Source organism: Palaemon carinicauda, chromosome 4 (assembly GCF_036898095.1).
Source record: "Palaemon carinicauda isolate YSFRI2023 chromosome 4, ASM3689809v2, whole genome shotgun sequence".
Taxonomy (NCBI): domain Eukaryota; kingdom Metazoa; phylum Arthropoda; class Malacostraca; order Decapoda; family Palaemonidae; genus Palaemon; species Palaemon carinicauda.
Window position 1 is genome coordinate 69,983,150 of NC_090728.1, and position 12,918 is coordinate 69,996,067.

A 12,918-nucleotide genomic window follows, 5' to 3' on the forward strand; every position below is an offset into this window, starting at 1 on the left:
AACCTTCCCTTTAACTTAATGCATACAGTACGTACATTACTAAACTATAAAACAGGTTAAAGTAAAAAATAAAGATTGTTACTGTACTCACCACGAAAGAAGTTCAAGAAAAACTTGAATGACGATGGCGATGAATTTGCTGCACAGTAGAAATGATGATGATGAAGCTGATGATGTGTTCTACTGTGCAGTCAATGATAGTATTTTACGTCTCTTCAGACGGAGGTGTCTTTTCCTGGGACACCTCTTCAACTTCTTCAATTTCTTCCGAAGGCGTACTAGCAGGAGGAACTGGCTCTTTTTTGCGAGGCTGAAAAAACATTGTGATCGGAAGTTGTTGCCGCTGCTTCTTTTTTCGATCCAAGAGCATCCTGTAGGGAGTCGTGATGTCATCAACCTTGTTGCAGAATTGCAACGAGCGAACCATATCCTCGTCCCACTCTTGCAACATTTCTTTCGCCTCCTTCATATGGTTGCAGAACTTGGCAAGCCGTTCTAATGTTAAGCCCGTTTCTTCGACATTTTCTTGGGTCTCTTCCTGGGTACCCTCACTCTCTTCCTCACTTGCCGATTTCGTCAGGTCTTCGAGGTCTGCGTCAGTTAGGGGCTGGGAATGGCAGTCCAACAACTCGTCGACGTCTTCAGTCGTCATGTCGCCAAACCCGTCACCCCCAATTATGGCAGCCAACTGCACAGATTTCCGTATTGCAGAGTGTTGGATTTCCGACGGAGTAAATCCCTTGTCGTCGTAAACAATATCGGGCCACAGCTTCTTCCAGCTCGCATTTACGGTTGCAGGTTTCATCTCTTGAAGTGCCTTTTGAATATTCTGCAGGCACGTGGCTATGGTGTACTGCCGCCAGTACGCCTTCAAGTTGAAGTCTTCATCCTCGTCATCTTGGGCAGCATCCACACACGCAACGAGGTCCGCCAAGGTATTCTTCGTGTAGAGGGCCTTGAACGCCCTGATAACCCCCTGGTCCATTGGTTGAATTAATGACGTGGTGTTGGGTGGCAGGAACTCAACCTGAACGCCCTCACGCGACAGGTCAGTTGCGTGTCCACCAGCGTTATCCATAAGGAGAAGGATCTTGAATGGCAAGCCCTTCTCTAAGAGATATTCATGGACTTGTGGGATGAAACACTGGTGGAACCAGTTGGAGGTCAGCATCTTCGTAATCCAGTCGCACACAGCACAGATTAAACTTCACAAACTTAAGAACGTCTACTCAGCAATACGCGGAAAGAGAAAGTGAACGATGCAGCCCCGCGAGAACTTTGATGCTGCGGGTAGAAGATGCGGGCAAAACACCAATCACAGGCTAGATAACAAAACTTGAGTTTTGATTCGTCATCTATCAGCGCTTGAACCAATCACAACCCGTCTTAGTACTATGGCGCGTTGGTTACTCATAGAAGATGCCCCCGCGCATACTGAACGTACGTAGATTAAGTACAATACAGTACCGTAATAATAATAAATAATGATAATAATACTGTACAGTAATAATAATAATAATAATGATTAATAATAATAACAATAATAATTTTATTAACAACAACAACAATAATAATAATAATAACAATAATAATAAAAATTTACGTACGCTATTTTACGCTCTCTCTCTCTCTCTCTCTCTCTCTCTCTCTCTCTCTCTCTCTCTCTCTCTCTCTCGTACGCTTACAGTATTCGAAATGTGATTTTTGCAACAAAGAATATTATTGGATGCAGTACTGTACTACGTACGTATACATACAAAAGATTCATGGAAAAGAAGCACATCCATTACAGTACACACCATTCTAATATGGTATGACTGCATCTGATTTGCGTTTCATGTTCGATTTAATTTTACTACGTACTGAATTATCGTATGATCACATTCTCTTTTCGTGTTTTATTTCTTTCTGTGCTGAATTATATATCATATGTAATGCAATGAACAATCAGTAAGAGCAGATATTACTAATTACAGTATTAATGGAATTACAGGTAACAAAATATCGTATTTGGTTATCTTCAGATTTCGCGGTATTTTCGAATTTTCCGGAAAATCCGCGATATATATATATATGGGTTATGGGAAAACCCCGCGAAGTGGTGAATCCGCGATTGTCGAACCGCGAAGTAGCGAGGGTTCACTGTATGTATACAGTAATAAAGGATGTAAAAGTCTAATTTTACTGCCTTTCTCTGAAAAGAAGGGTCAAATGGAAGGGGATAATGTACCATTCAGGCTTCCATCTAGCCATAGTACTATTGCCGGCTTACCACTGTAGGCCAGCCTCCGGCAGCACGAGTACAGTCGGCATGCTACCGATTGAGTCAGTACCTATCTGTGCCGGTCTACTGCCGGCCAGAGCAATACGCCGACAACAGAAGTTGTGGCCAGCAGTTCAAGGGAGAACTGGAGAACCTTGGTGACAAAAGGTATCTCCCACCTACAGCCGTCATGGCCGCTGGAAGCCGTCAGTCGCCAACAGCCGTCAGCTGAGGAGAAGAGGTCTGGCCGGCTCTGGCAACCCACCGGCAACGGTAAGGTTGCAGGACGCCGGCTCAGGAAAGACAATGGCTCGGCCATCGTAAAAGAACAGAGAGGGGGGGGGTTAGGGTCCTATATGAGGTATGGGAGGGACCGGCAATGTTGCCAGACCTACACACCTTGAAGAAACTCTGTTTTAGTACTGGCACAACCACAAGCTGCAGGAGAATCAACTATTCTCCAGCTTAGGAGGTGCTAATACAGTTAAGGGGACGGCAGTCCATGCCGTTCCTCTCAACAAGGGAGAAACAGAGTTCCAATGCCGGCACCATCCTAGGCCACAAGAGTATACGACTCTACAGCCTAGGGTCTGCAAGCATAGGACTAGTCTACTAGACCACAGGGAGAAGGTGGCGGCAACATTCGACCACTTCAGGTGTAATCTAGGGAGGGCTAGCCTCCTATGCCGGCAGCTCAACCGGCAGGGTAATGCAATCACCCCGCCGACTGACTGCCGACAAAAGACTAAATACTCTGAGGTTCTGATCGAATCCCAAAACTTGCCGTCGGCCGTTAAGGGATGAGACAGAAAACTCTAGGCTAGTCATGCCTGAATTCGAAATTCAAGGCCGACGCAGAGAGTTGTAGCCTAAGGCTACTCTCAGAGGGAAGAGAGATTACCCATAAATCTCTAAACGAGACTAGTAACGGCTAATATAATTGCAGGAGATATCAATCTCCAAGGAATGATAACCGATACACGAGGGTAACTGGGGAAATGACGAAAGTATATGTTGTCTAGGCTAGGTTACCTAGACAAGGAGAGATCTCGGTTACCTAAAATCACCAAAACTCTGACATATACGATCGACACAGAAAAAAGGGAAAATTATGCATATAAATATCTTTACAATATAAAATGCCTAAATAGCTATCATAATAACAATTAAAGCTATTTAAACCGGAAATGTCGTTCTGCTATCTAAATAACACATGCCCAATGAACGACGGCGCCAATGGCGACACTGGTGACGACGTAGATCCAAACACAATAATTACACTAAATTCATTGTGAGGCTGGAACTTAAATACATATTGTAAAGAATAAATACTCAACTTTCTGGATGGAGAAAGAAGCCGTAGAAAGCATAAAGATTCCTATAAATTGATCAAAAATGTCATATCAACAGGGAACACCATCTTAGTGAGTCGTTACAGATAAAGGAATGACCGCCAGAGGGAGTTGGCGCGGTTGTGATACGATAGTAGTAGGGTAGGGGAACCAGGGTAATCTTTATTGCGGTTACCCTTCTAATTCTGCCACGTATCCCCCTCGAAGCGTAAAGGCTATTCGGGGTACAGATTGCCATGTGGCGTGTCAAGAATACGTCCCCTGATTATATACGATACCCTTGAGAGTAATCTTAAAGGTACTCGCGCCAGAAGTTAGAATTCTGTGAAACCTTTGGTTTGATTCTCTGGGAATATCACTGTAGTCATATATACCCTTGGGAAGCTACTAAAGGAACCTTCCATCAGGACGTCATGGCTTGAGCCCAAAAATAATATTCATGTATGCAAAATCCCCACTTGTATAATTTCCCTAAATAGCTAACATTATAGCTTAATACCGGGAATTGTCGCCCTACTGACTAAATAAAATGCAATTGTAACGGGCGACTGCAGTTGTAAAATGGCTGCCTTTGGTTCTCGGCAACGCTCACCCAAACACACTTAAATTATTGAAATTTATCTGTGAAAAGGGAGACTAAGATTATACACAGGAAAGAAATAGTACTCAACTTTCCAGAAGATGAAGATGCTGGAGATTGCATGATGAATATTCCCAAAAACTTGTAACAAAACACTGGGTTAACGGGGAGCACAACTCGCTTAGAGAGCTACAAGAAAAGGAATGGCGACACAGTAGTAATAGGGATGGAGATCCACCGGGTACCTAGAACGGCATCCACTTCTTTTGCCACTCTTCCCCCTTACATCAAAGAGTTAAATCAATTCGGGGTGAAGATTGCTATGTGTCGTATCTAGAATACGTCCCCTGATATTATGCAATATCCTTTATCGGATACTTGGGCCAGGAGTTAGAATCCTGGAGACCTTTGGTTTAATTCTCTGGGAGTAACACTGTAGCAAATATCCCTTAAAAAGCTACCTAAAGGAACCTTCCATCAGGACGACATGGCACGCTCACCCAAAAATAGATTTTTCACTCTGCTCAAAATCCATTTTATTTACCTATATGAAAGACAAATATATCACGAGTGTGTTTGATATGCATAGTAGCGTTGTGCGTCCATACATACAAAACATTTTTGTTCATTATTTCAATTAAAAAATGTTCTTATTGAAATAAAATTAATTGTAAACAAATAGTCATGACACTAAAGAGGTCAAAATATGGTAAAATCTGTTATTCACTGAAATGAAAGAAAAATATATTGCTAATGTTTTGATATAGGTAGTAGCATTATGCGTATGTGCATACACACAATACAGTAAAGGTACTGTTCATTGTGTTTTTTAACTTAGAAATATACTTATTGACATAAGATAGGAGAGCAGGATCTTACAGCGGTAACTAGCATCACGATAGGGAGATAACCAATTGGAGAGCAGGACGATGGTGGCGAGATTACGGTTTGGTAGCTCTTGAATTTTAGAATTATTCTCGGCGCCTGGTGAATCTCGTTTCGTCATGAACATTTTTTTTTGTAATATGAGGCGCAAAAATCTTTGCATCCTGTTTCTTATCAAGAATTTTTCGCTTACAGAAACATTCGTATCAAGAGACATCACTGTATTGGTCAAGGTTGCAAATACTTCCTTATTCTTTAGTTTTTGAAACAAACTGTAAATTTGTAAGGCATTGTAGGCATTATGAGTTTCATTCAAAATCTCCTCAACCTTTTAGATTTTGGTTAAAACAATTACTAAAGAGTTCTGGTATCACTAGGAATAAAGTGCTTTCTTTTAAGATAGCACCAAACCCTCCATGGAAATTACCAGAGATAGCTTTCTATAGATATTTCATTAGACATCAAAAAGAACATGACTGTCTCAGAAGCCAAGTCTTTTTTTTTTTTTTTTTTTGCGGAACATGTTGAAGAACATAGTGAGTCGACTTTTATCTTTACTGAGGGATCTAAATCTGCTGCGAGTGTTGGTATTAGAGTATATAGCAGTGCCTTTAATTGTAAAGGTGCACTTCCCCTAGTATTATCTATGTTTACTGCCGATCTATATGGCATACTGACCGCTGTTGAAAACTAGCATGAAAAGAGGAGGTAAATTTTACAATTTTTAGTGTTGTAAGAAGTGTCCTATGAGCATTAGAAGTTTTTAATTCCATTAAACTGTTAGTTTTAAAGATTTTAGGCTGGCTCTTTATTGTTGGGTTGAGAGGCATAGCATTAGTTTAATTTTGCTGGGTTCCATGAAATGAAGAGGCAGATACTGTCAAAGGAAGCATTAATAGGTTTTGTAATATTTGGTAACAGCATTTGGATACCTTATAGGGAAATCAGAGGAGGGAAACACATGTTATACAGTATCTTCTTGGAGGTATGATATGATGCTCCAAAAGTGGGAGACTACTCTTTTGGTCACATTCATTTGTCACACAAGTTTTGATGACCCAAGACCAGCCATATTGTAATGACTGTTTGGTATCCCTGACAGGTATTTGTTGACTGTATGCTCATTCTCGGTTACTTAAGAAATTCATATGGTACTGTATCTGTTTAAGGCTTTAGGTGGGGATGGCAGGTTCATCCTTACTAAGATTCTTGGAGAGGATGTGTTATACGATACTAGCAGAATTTATAGAGTTATATGAGAAGCAGGTTTTCTGAGAGCTATTTAAGTTATATACTGATCTTTCATTACCCTTCAATGTCAGTATGCTAGAAAACCTGAAATCAATCAGTCAAGCGGGCCTGCTCTGTAAGATTTGAGCTTGACTTACATGGCTGGTAAGTCTCCTTTTTATATTATACCCCATAGCAAAGACTGGTTTTTTCTTTAAATTAATGCATGGAATCCTTTTTTTAGCCAAATTGTTTTGTAGATATATTTCCACCTTACATCAATGTCTCTACCATCATTTGCAATTTTTAAATATAAAACTTACCCGCTGATTATATAAGAATGGCTAAAGTCCCTGGCAGGAAATTCAAAATCTCGCGCGGCTATCCCAGATATGCCAGGTGTACACTAGCGCCCTCGCGGTACTACAGGTAGAACTATACCCAACTACTTCAGATTTTCCCTGCCGGCCATAGCTGGCGGTTCATTGAAAATTCTCTCTCGCTTTATTACTCTATTTGGACGTTATTTGGTGATGTACTAACGTTTTTTGAGTTTGGGCTTTCGCTTATTTGTTTTATTTGATCTGTGATCACGTACAGTAGGGTCCCGAATTATGCGTGTTCGAATTATGCGATTCCCCATTTATACGGTCGGTAGTTTAAAAAAAATAAAATTGTTTCTGCAAAGCTGTTCAAAGTCTGCAAGTCAAGCACTACAAAATATATCAAATCTATTGTCTTTTTATGTATATTGATAGCCCTAAATACAGTGCTTGGTAATAAATGTTACCAAACGATATTTATCTTACATTTTATTTACATAATTTCATAATAAATAGCCTATTTAAGGAAAAAATTCCATATCAACAATGAAATCAACTTTTAACTATGCGAACCCAGGTGACAAAATGTAAACAGAATTGTGGTTACATTCTCGGCAATCTTTATCTTTCTCTAACCTTAAGATAATTTTAATGGTATTGTTAATGAAGGTATATTCAAGCATTATTTTTATTTAGTATCGAATATATAAAAGCTTTAGTTGTCCCTGTGGGTATTCAAGGTTTTCACACGTAGGCTGGGTTCGTTTATCGGCAGTGAATAGCGTAAATTTCGGTAACAAGTTGGCAATATTTTGTCATCTTCTAAACAGTATAAATTTGCTTTACAATGATTTGTTTTGTATAGTACAAGGTGTAATTATAAAATCCTCTCTCCAAGAGAGAGAGAGACTCAAATCTCTCTCTCTCTCTCTCTCTTTCTCTCTCTCTGTATGCGTGTAAGAAATAAAGTCTTAGTTCACATATTACAACCTGAGTTTAAGAATTAAATTAACATGACTATCAGTAGTTGCGGTGATCATTTCATCGCTTCAAGTGGTACAAGAAACAAAAAGATGGCATTCGATTACAACAGCTGATTCTCTCTCTCTCTCTCTCTCTCTCTCTCTCTCTCTCTCTCTCTCTCTCTCTCTCTCTCTCTCTCCGGTGTTATACAATACTTACATATACTGTGGATGAAGAACCCAAAATAGGTTTTATTAAAAAGCGTCAATTAAATATAAAACAAAAAAATTATACCGAGTATAAATCCATTTCAATCGTAGCTTAAAATATGACATCCGATTTCGTCAGCAAACCACTATTTTTAGGAAACTTCACTTTATTCTAGAAAATTGCTACTATTCAAATAGTTAATTGTGCTTTAAGCAAACCCTGTACTTTTGTTTTAAATTTCGGAAATGTTTTATAAATCGAGTATTGCTGACTTATTTTTGTTTAACTTTTGGCTGTGATCAGATCAGCTGATGTCTAGCTCTCGCTCTCAAGAATATGAGCGTACGAATACAATAACAAAGCATTGTTTATACCATTTCTTAACTTATTCAAACCATCTATACAGTTAATATTACATAAGCACCAATGTCTTATAACCTATCATATTTATTGTTTAGTACATTTAAAACCATCATTCTCTCTCTCTCTCTCTCTCTCTCTCTCTCTCTCTCTCTCTCTCTCTCTCTCTCTCTCTCTCTCTCTCTCTCTAGGATACCTTTCGCTACCCCCCTCATTTCTTACCTCTCTATATCTCTAAAAAATGAAATCTTTGTTGTTTCACAAAGTCCAGTTTTATTAAAAATCAAGCATGATTCAATTTTCCTTACTTCTCCAATCTCGTACCATCTCTATCATATCGAACGTTCTAGCGTAACCTAATTGTTCGATGACTTTAAAAACCGGCTTAGGACTTTCTTCTTCTTTTACCTTTTTCCAAATGGTTCCATAATTAAGGTGGGTACAAGTTGACTTATAACTGCAGCTAAGAAAAGTATTTTGGATATGGAAAGGACAATTATCTTTCGTAACAGTTAAGAATTATCGTAAATTACCATACTGTTAATAGCGGCTCTTTGCTATTGTTGATTAAACGTATGAAAAAACAGATTTTGAGCGAAGCGAAAAATATATTTTTGGGTGAGATAGCCATGTTGCCTGATGGAAGGTTCCTTCAGTAGCTTCCTAAGGGTATATTTAACTACAGTGGATATTCCCAGAGAATTAAACTAAAGGTTATCACAGAATTCTAACTTCTGGTGCGAGTACCCTAAAGGTTTCCCTCTAGGATATCGTATATCAACAGGGGATGCATGTATTAACACGCCACATAGCTATCTGCTCCCCATATAGAGTTAACACTTCGATATGGAAAGGTGGCTGAGTAACTGAGGAGCCTTTCTAAAGTTACTCTCATCCGTGGCTACTTTTGGTACTCGAGACGTAAACAAACGGGCGCCATTGTTAAATGATGTCACGTCCGTCTTATTCCTACGTTCAGTTCCTACCAATCTCCGCGATACAGTATGTCAGGGAGGGGCCTGGAAGGCTGAACTGGAACAGACGGGTGGGTCCATCAGGACGACATGGCTATCTCACCCAAAAATAAATTTTTCGCTTCGCTCAAAAGCCATGTCGTCCTGATGGAAGTGTACCAGAGAATTAATGTATCGTGGATTTTTCCCCAATCCAAGTGCCTAGGTCTTCGAACGATATTCCTATGGTCTGGCAACCGTGGAGACTGTGACATCCTTAGTAGATGTCCATACCAGAGGTTCTATGATGTTCTGGCTTCCTGTCCCCCCTGGCAGGAAAGTCCTGGTGAACAAGAGGGATATCTCTAAGTGATCAGTAAAAGAACTACTCACCTGGTGGAGAGATAATGCCGGTCTCGGAGACAGATTGAAGGTTCATATTCGTGTAGGAACATTATCAAGTCATTAGGTAAGTATACAATATAAGATACTTATATCATTCTCATTATCATTAGAGGAAACGGGTAAATGAAACTATAACAATCGTATATTTCTTAATAAAGAATAGGAGCGAAAGGAGACGCACATGGTAAATAAGATAGACATTTTATTTCTAAGTTTGCAAGTAATTATAGAAAAATTTATTACAATAATGATTATAGAATTTATTTACAATGATAATAATTAATGTACATAGAATTACTGAAGAGATGGTGATCTTGAGTCTGAAAAGGAAAAAAATTTTTGTCTTTAAACACAAGTTCCTGGGGGAACGCCAGTCTTTTTAGAGTTCAATTAACACTCCATGCTCAAGGGCATGTGGCACACGTGTAAAAATTCTATGACATTTCACCTTGATGAAGAACAGTCTATTAGAAACACTAAGTGTCCATTGAATCACTATGTATCACGATAGGGTCAACACAGGCACCCGTAGAGTTAGAGTCCCGAAATAACTCACTGTTCAATGCAGATTTAAGCAGCAGGTTTCATTACACTACCTGCAGCCACCACAAATCTTTTCACTTCGTGCACCTGTGTCGCATAGTGCTTGAAGAACACGCGCTATGATTTCCAGCCCGTAAAACTCTTGAGACTTTTGAAATCCATTCCTTGAAAGAAATTCAGGGAAGAGGCGACTTTCCTAGGATCATGACCTGCTGGTGTACTGTCAGGATCCGCTCTGCGAATAAAGTAGGTGATTTTCGCTCGTAGTTGTTTCAGTGACAGGTCACTACCCGAGGTTTCTCCTTTGAAGAGTTGTCCTCCACCGAAGTCTGAAGTTCTTCGATGATAGACCTTAAGACTCTCCACTGGGCATAGAGAGACATCTTCCTTCAGGGGGCAGATTCTCCAAGGGCTCCATCTCTTGGTGGGTAGTTCATTCTTTGCGAGAAACGTTGGGTCGGGGAAGAGGGTAAGTTCCCCCATGTCGGCGAACTGTATTTGGCCCTCTTCTCTTGATAATGCCACTATTTCACTGACTCGGGCTCCCGAAGCGAGAGCAAAAAGGAAAACTTTTTGAGTCAGGTCTTTCAGAGGGCAAGAATCGTCCAGACTAGAGGCAAAATGGAGCACCTTATCTAGGGACCAGGAGATGGGTTTTGGTGGAGGTGCTGGACGTAGTTTAGCACATGCCTTTTGTAGAAATCGTATTGGCCGCTAAGCCTTGTCCATGAAGGTGAATGAAGAAGGACATGCAAAAATCAATGGATTTTTTGCCTTGACAAAGGAAACCCATTTCCTCCAGGAAGATTCGTATTGCCTTCTGGTAGACTCTGTTTTGTACTCCTCGAGGAAGTCTAAACTATTCTTCGAGATCCCAAATCTTTTCATCACGGCTAGGGAGAGAAAATCATGAGATGAAGGTCCTTGACTTTCAGTGATGAAGCGAAGACAGTCGACTTCTGTACCTGTTGGGAGAGAACTGGGCCCGGCAGGGGGATCAGCTTGGGCTGCAGCTCCAGGACCAGGGGATACCAATTACTCCGGGGCCACTTGGGAGCCACTAGGGCCGCTGTCCCTTTGAAGGTTCTCAATTTGGAGAGGACTTTCAGCAGAAGGTTGGGTGGGGGGAACAGGTAGATCTTGGACCATCTGTTCCAGTCCAGGGACATGGCGTCCACTGCTTCTGCATTGGGGTCTTCGTAAGGGGCCACATATCGAGGAAGTTGATTGTTGTCGCTCATCGCGAAGAGGTCGATCTGAAGTTCCGGGACTTGGCGAGAGATGAAGGAGAATAATCTTGCGTCTAGAGACCATTCCGACTCTATGGGGCTTGTCCTTGATAGAGCGTCCGCCGTCACGTTGCGGAATCCTTGTAGGTGAACTGCAGACAAGTGCCATTTCTTCCTGTCCGCCAGACGGAAGATGGGTAGAAACACCTGATTTATCTGGGGCGATCTCGAGCCCTGGCGATTGAGACATCTGACTACCACCGAGATGTCCAGAGTCAGACGGATGTGGATCGAGGGAGGCGGGGAAAGTTTCTTCAGGGTGAAAAGAACCGCCATGGCCTCCAAGATGTTGATGTGAAACGTCTTGAACAGGGGAGACCATGTCCCTTGAACCTGCTGTTGGTGGGAGTGACCTCCCCAACCCTCCAGAGAGGCGTCCGTGTGGATGTTGATCGATGGAGGCGGGTGTTGAAGAGGGATGGACCTTTTCAGGGCCTTTGCTTCCGACCACGGCTTTAGAAGTGAGTGAAGTCTGTTTGGAAGCCGTCTCTTGAGGTCTCTTCGAGCTATGGATGCGAAACGTCTCCAGACTCCCGCGGCATCCTTCAGCTGTGAGCGTAGCACTGGGTTTGTCACCGAGGCGAACTGTAGGGAGCCGAGAACTTGTTCCTGTTGGCGCCTTGAGATCCGTTTGGACTTTAGAAGCCTCCTGACAGACCCTGCTATTTCCTTCCTTTTCTTCAGTGGGATGGAAAGGCGGTGTGACTGAAGGTCCCAATGGATTCCTAACCATTGGAACTTCTGAGCTGGAGTGAGGCGAGATTTCTCGGTGTTTATCTTGAAACCCAGATGTTCCAGGAACTGGGTGACTTTGTTGCAGGATTGCAGACAATCTTCGGGCGATGTCGACCAGACTAGCCAGTCGTTTAGGTAGGCCATCACTTGGACGCCTTGAAGACGTAGCTGTTGGACGATTGTGTCTGCCAGCTTGGTGAAGATTCTTGGAGCCACGTTGAGTCCGAAGGGCATGGCCCTGAAGGCGTAGCTCTTTCTTTGGAGTCGAAATCCTAGGTAGGAGGAAGCGTAGTGGTTCATTGGAATGTGCCAGTAGGCATCCACCAGGTCTATGGAGACCGTGTAGGCCTTGTGAGGCAGTAGGGCCCTTATTTGTTGAAGGGTCAGCATCTTGAATTTGTTGTTCGCGATGAACTTGTTGAGAGGGGACAAGTCGAGAATGACTCTGAGTTTGTCTGAGTCTTTCTTGGGAACACAAAAGAGTCTTCCTTGGAACCTGGTTGACTTTACCCTCTTGATCACCTTCTTGTTCAAGAGTTCTAGGACATATTCTTCCAAGAGGGGGGGTCGACGGTTGGAAGAATTGCTGGAAGGATGAGGGTGGTTGAGTCCAGCTCCAGCCCAGTCCGTTCTTGATGATGCTGTGTGTCCAAGGGTCGAAGGTCCAACGATCCTGGGATTGGCGGAGTCTTCCTCCCACAGGAAGCACTTCATTGCTTCTGGTGTGCCGAGGGTTTGCCACCTCGGCCGCTAGCACCCCTTCCCCCTCTGCCTCTGGAGGGGTGGCAAGAAGAATCTCTGCCGGAGCCTCTACCTCTGCGACGAAA